We start from the raw sequence: 6,093 nt of genomic DNA, 5'->3' as shown, positions 1-6,093 counted from the left end.
GTTTCACTTCATTTCTATAAATATCACCTATCTGCAGATATGTTAACAAGAAGTACATGAGACCTGTGGTCACATTTACATAAATAAGCACATGCAGTTTTCACATGTTCTTTGTTGGGTCGACTTCATTTTGGGTTAGACTTGCTGCCATCTTTGTCTGGAAAGAAAAAAATGCTAATTTGCAAATCTGAGTGGAGGTTAGGTGGAGCTGAGAATGTGTGGCCGAGCAGCCAAAAGCTGCAGCCAAGTGTGATAAACAATCTTTTATGAAAGTTAAATTATATCCTGAGAGTTAAGCTTGTTAAAATATGGTCCTGACTTTGTGTTTGTGTTGCAGAAAGAGGGTTTTCTCATTCACTTCAATACAGTCAAGAGTTGTCTTTATTAGCATCTAGTGGAAATTAGAGGAACTGCAGCTTCAAACTCTTGACTTATGCTGCTGGTGTTTTTTTATGTTGGTGATTATGTTGGTAGTTGCAGCTGATCAGTCGCTGTTTGGATGATCAGCTGAGATGCTCCGTGGGACGTCTTCCTGCCGTCTGCAGCTGTGCTGAGTGATCATACCACAGCTGACAGGATCTGCAGCTCTCACATTAAAGCAAGTGAAGAATCCTGCTGGGAGGTCGACCGAAGAGAAACAACCTGAGGAAAGAGAAAAAAAAAGACTTCACATAAAAATTTCAAAGCCGTGGGCATACAGTACGTTCTACATGTGAGAAAGTGTTAGAAAAACACTTCCACTGATCAATATTTTAGTAGCTGCTGGTTCTGGAAACGGCAGCGTTGGTTGATCCAGATTGAAACAATTCAGCATTTTAACTGCTAAACATCAACATCTTGCAGCTGAAGCCATTCGGCCATCTGATAAGCAGTTGGGACGGAGTACACCGACCACTTCAGTCTAGTTTCCTGTTGAGTTTTTCCTTATCTGAATCTAATGTTGAAGGATGAAGCGTTTATAAAACAGTTTGTAAAGTCTTTGAGGCTAATTTGTGATACTGGACCATATAAATAAAACTGACTTGCATCCTGTTAAGAAATTTTCAACAAGCGGAAAGTGTGACCTGTCTGGTCTGAGGCAGATTTCACGGCCTTCACAGTAAATGTGACTCTGGCAGAGCTGAGGCTGACTTGGCTAAATAACTCTGACAGTGCGTCTCTGTCGTTATTATCGGATTATGATGATTGGCAGCGAGGAAGTAAACAGCTGTAGCATCTGCAATTCACAGTCCTCTCAGTTTCATGTCAGATGTTTTTTTTTTCTTTCTTCTTCAACTTCTAATTTCAAAGCTGAGAATGTGAGAACAGAGAAAATTATTCTGTCAATGAAAGTTACATCATAAAATAGTTTGTTTTCCTTCAGCTGTTTTTACATAACCACATTTGAAGACTTTCAAAAACAGTGTATACTGAATCCACTTTACAAAATAAACTCTTGAGGTTCATCATTCAATACGTTTAAATATACAGAAACCAAACACCTGTAATTTCACAAACCTCAGGCCTCAGTTAGCGCCTGTACTCTAACTAATAACCATAATCAGCTTTGGTTCAGTGTCATCTGCAGTGAAGGTGGAACAGACCCAACAGGAGAGAGAGAGAGACGGTCTGTCAGTGAAAGGTTTCACTCTTAAGAAATCAAACCAGTGGTCAGCAAGTTACAGGACAGAGTCTCTAAAAGGAGCTTGAACTACTTTTGCATTTTACAGTCGATTAAAGAATAAGGATCAAATCCTTTGAAGAGGCCAAAACCAACAATGTGTATGTCCACCTCCTAGTAGTTTCAGACTTCCTGTCTGTGGCCCTCAGCTCCAAGCCTATTGGTTCCCACTATAGACTGTATATAAAGATGGACGCAGTCTCTGTGACGTCACACACAGGTGGATAACTTTAAGTCTTAATGAAATTTAAACAGAAGAGTTATATAAAAATTCACCCCATACAGTCATCATGAAGGAGGAATGTTGCTATAGAAACCAAAACAGTTTTTTGTACCAGGCTGTAAATATGTTTATTTCTGCTGTAAAGTTGGACATTTTAAAATGGGAGTCTATGGGGATTGACTCACTTTGGTCATTAGAGGAACTGCAGGTTTTTGGCGCTTCACCATTTTGCTGATTGGTTTGTACTGAAAACGTAAATCTTTAAAAACTGATCACAAATATATAGTTGTAGTTTTTTTTTTAAAGGACAGCCGACACAATTTCAAAATTGTGCATTTATTATGGACTATTTTCAGTGGCAGATTAATTCAGCAAAATCATCCCAGAATCGTAAAGTGAACAGACGTTTACTGTTGATTGAATGAACAGAGTCTGGCTTCAGTCGGCAGCTCTGATTGGCTGTTTATCAGCTGTTCATCACCCACTCTGCCGCCTCTCCATCAGCCTCACATGCCGCTGCTGCTGATTACAGGCCAGCAGGAAAAGCAGCTAAACATCTATGACCTTCGTACACAAACGATTAACAAGGTCTAAACACTGATGACTGATGATCCACAACAACGCATTGAAATCAGCTCCACTTCCGGCTCTCTGTTAGCAAACACTGATGACTAACTGGAAGACACATAATTTCCCCCTTTCAAAATGAAAGTATGTATTGAAGAGGGAAAAGATCCAACAACTCTTACAGTAACGTGAACTCAAACGGTTCCAGGTTTGAGTCTTGGCTGCAGAAGAGAGAAAAAACTAAGGATCTCATTTTCTTTTTTTCCATTTTTATTATTACTTGTGCCCAAGTTGAAATGAAAGTGTGAAAGCTGAGCTGCAGGAAAGGTTGTGTGTCAGGGTTTTGTCCTTTGTGGACAGATTTATGTAATGTTATATGGATAAGATATGGAAAAAACAACAATACAACATTTTTCATAGAGAATCAGATTTTTTAAATACGTGTATTCTGTGCTTGCAATAGTTTACAGTTGTATAATTAACTGGCTAATTTATTTTTTCTCCACCAAAAGCATTTTTTCTGGGCTGCTCTCACTACAAGACCAAAACTGTAACAATAAACATCACTAACAAACATTTTTGAAAGAGTGGGGACAAAATCTGTGAGAAAATCAAACCAGACAAAGAGTCTACAGCCACGCAGCACAGCATTGTTGAAATGTTTCACAACAAACCACAAATATCAACCTCATGGTGGCGCTAGAGAGAAAAAAATCAAGGGAATCATCAAATTCAGGAGGATTCATCCTCTGGGCACCATGGATATCTGTACAAGATTTCAATTCATGCAGTAGCTTTTGAGAAAGTGGTGGACTGACTCTGGTGTAGATGGTAAAAATCAGTGCAAAATACTAATAAATGCATTTGAATACTAGAATGTGCATTAACATAGAAAATGTGTGCGATTGCTGCGAGCTGCAGCTGTGCATACGTTTTTGCTTATTTCCTCGTTGAGAACCCAATCACAAAATCTGAAAAACAATTTATATAAAATCAGCTGTTACAGATCCAACATATATAAAACCAATCTCCTTAACATTCTTAGCAGTTCAGCTTTGGAACCATGTTTCTAGCTTCCAGTGTGTAGGACTAGTAGCATGTCAAAAAAATGTACGGAAGAAAATGCAATAATAGAGTATCTCAATAGTGTGCTTTCAGCAGTCAAACAAATATGTGCCCTACTTTTGCATTTTTCATGCATATCTGGTGAGTAGCAGCCATCATAGACCAGAGTGGGTCAAGGAAACGTCACAGTCACCAAAACCATTACGCGTCATCCTGTGGAAACCAGAACATCCACTGAAAATTTTGTCAAACTCAGTCAAGATGTCACCAGCCTTTAGATGTGGGACAAAAAGTCCAAATGATCCGAGTTCAGAAACAGAACCCTAAATCACTCCGAGGCGTTTTTTTAGTATTGTGAGAAGAGACTCGGAGTGAGTAGAAGTCGTCCTCTCCAGTAAAAACATCAACTCGGCGTCACTCTGTTGATTTTGAATCCAGCCGGCCGCTCAGATCCTGATCCCACATCAACACCACAACTCTCTGAGGCTCATTGAGGGCCATAAAACGCACAGTTAGGCTGGTGGGCGAAGATGGCATCAGGAACAATAATATGACTGCTGGGGAAAACTGGCAACCCAACAACAAAACACGCTCACTGACATATGTGAGAGAAACCACAAGACTGTAGGAGGCTGCACCGACTGCTGCAGATCACTGGGCCTTTACACGTCTGTTTAATCTGCCTTCATAACTGCAGACTTCAGGCTTCAGTCCCTGTAGGTCAAAGGTCAGAGCCGCAGCAGACCGACTGTGAGGAAAGAAATTATGTTCATTTCCTTTTTGCGTGATGGTCTGATAAAAACATCAGAGACCAGAGAGAAGAGGCTCAGTATGACGCTGGTGTTTCAAACAGGAAATGATAATTCTGTTTTACTCTAAACTCCGTTATGTAACTCTTCAGATGAGATAACACCTCTTTTGTTCTGTATGGGAGGTTAACTGACAAAACACTGACTCCTTTCCTCCCCATGAGTAACTGACAGCTGATCACATGGTCGCTTCGCAATAGTGAAATGTCTTTGACTACCAAAAACCTGTCACTACCTGACTGTAGTGTTTTACAGTTAAGAGGCAGGTAAAGTTCCCTGCGAAGAGACTTTTGGGTATTTTTCATTTTAAAAGTCCCATATTTATTTTTTTGGTGTTTTATTTTAAGTTTTTAATTATATTTGTGGTTTTAAGAACCTAAAACCATCTGAATGTAGTTTTACATCTCCTCTCTCAGGCTTCTCTCTGAAGCTCTAGTAACAACACAAATAAAAAATATAGCAGATTTAACTCGGAGACAACAAATCCTGCAAGGTTTGGATGGTGGGTCCAGGGGGGCGGGGCTTGGTGACTGCTTTGTTGTGACATCACAAAGTTCCAGCAGTTCAATCAGTCAGCGTGATGAGGGGATGATGACCTTCATCTGCAGCAGCCACAGAAAAACAGTTTTCAGTTTCCGCTCTTTGAAATTTAATTTCTGTCGACCGTGGTTCTGCAGGAGCAGGCGCCGTGCACATTCTCCTCGGGAAAATCAGCTCATTTTCTCCTGCAGCCCTCCATATCACACGGTATGTCCTGAACGTAGACCGACCCTGAACCATCACTTCCTCCCCGGGCAACCTGATGCCTCATTACAGCTGAGGCCATTAGAGCGGCGGGAGGATCCGCGCTGTCTGAGCCCAGACATTTTCATAACACAATCCATATGTTGGTGAGGAGGCTCTGACCACCACAGCCGGCGACGCTGAGGTTTCCGTGCAGGGGTGGGGGGGTTCAGGGTGGGCCTTTCATCCACGGAGGTGGTGGAAACGAATCTGCAGTCAGGATCCCAACGCCAGGCCAGAGGAATCCAAATACACTACCCACCACACACACACACACACACACACACTGCGGTCGAGGGATTACGAAATCAGTCTGTAAGTGTGTTTTTCTGAGTTCTGCGGTCTGAATTTGTATTTGTATAAATATATATGTGTGTGTACGTGTGTGTGCCTGTGTGTGTGTGTGTGTGTGTGTGTGTGTGTGTACAGTTTTCTGTGTTTGTACCTTGTTCACTGAAGCTGTCGACCTTTGGAAACTGAGGACTTGCAAACTGTTCCTGCTTTTCTTTAAGTGACTGTAAAATGAAATATCTCTTGCTTTTAACTCTGGCTGGTTGTTTGTTTATTTGTTTTATTATCTGACATCTAATAAATTAACAATAAAAAAGTCACACGTATCTCCAGCGAAACACAGTCCTGTTCCTTTGCTGTGTCCTGTGGCCTGCACACACTTGTTCCCTGTGTTGTTGTGAAGTTTACGTGTCAAACACCATTCAACCTTTTTTATTTCTCTCCTCATCATTAGTTGAATTTAACGGCTGAGCGACGTTCGTTGTTCGTAAACTCCTCAGATCCTCTGCCTCTTTACGGAAAACAGATTCTTAGTTATTCAGGGGAAAGTTTGACGACAGCTAATTTTCCCCCGGGTGAAAAATGTGTGTTTTCACACACTGAACTTTAGTAGCTGAGCTGCTGCTGCTGAGCGTCAGGAAAACACAATCAAACACAGATGACTTCACCCGACAGTGTTCCTCAGATTTCTGCTC

General features: G+C 41.2%; 1 long non-coding RNA gene across 4 annotated transcripts in view; it reads right to left on the bottom strand.

Moving 5' to 3' along the window:
• The window catches only part of LOC130176660 (uncharacterized), a 40,648-nt gene continuing 34,555 nt past the window's right edge, over nt 1-6,093 (bottom strand). For 3 of the 4 annotated variants that reach the window (XR_008828904.1, XR_008828903.1, XR_008828906.1), the window contains one exon: nt 1-642. This is a non-coding gene — a long non-coding RNA (uncharacterized LOC130176660). Of the gene's footprint in view, nt 643-3,243; nt 5,362-6,093 lie in introns of those variants that run through there. The other variant, XR_008828905.1, reaches the window with a different exon arrangement.

The sequence above is a fragment of the Seriola aureovittata genome, chromosome 10 (genome assembly GCF_021018895.1).
Source record: "Seriola aureovittata isolate HTS-2021-v1 ecotype China chromosome 10, ASM2101889v1, whole genome shotgun sequence".
Lineage (NCBI taxonomy): Eukaryota > Metazoa > Chordata > Actinopteri > Carangiformes > Carangidae > Seriola > Seriola aureovittata.
This window is presented reverse-complemented; position numbering and strand designations above follow the sequence as displayed.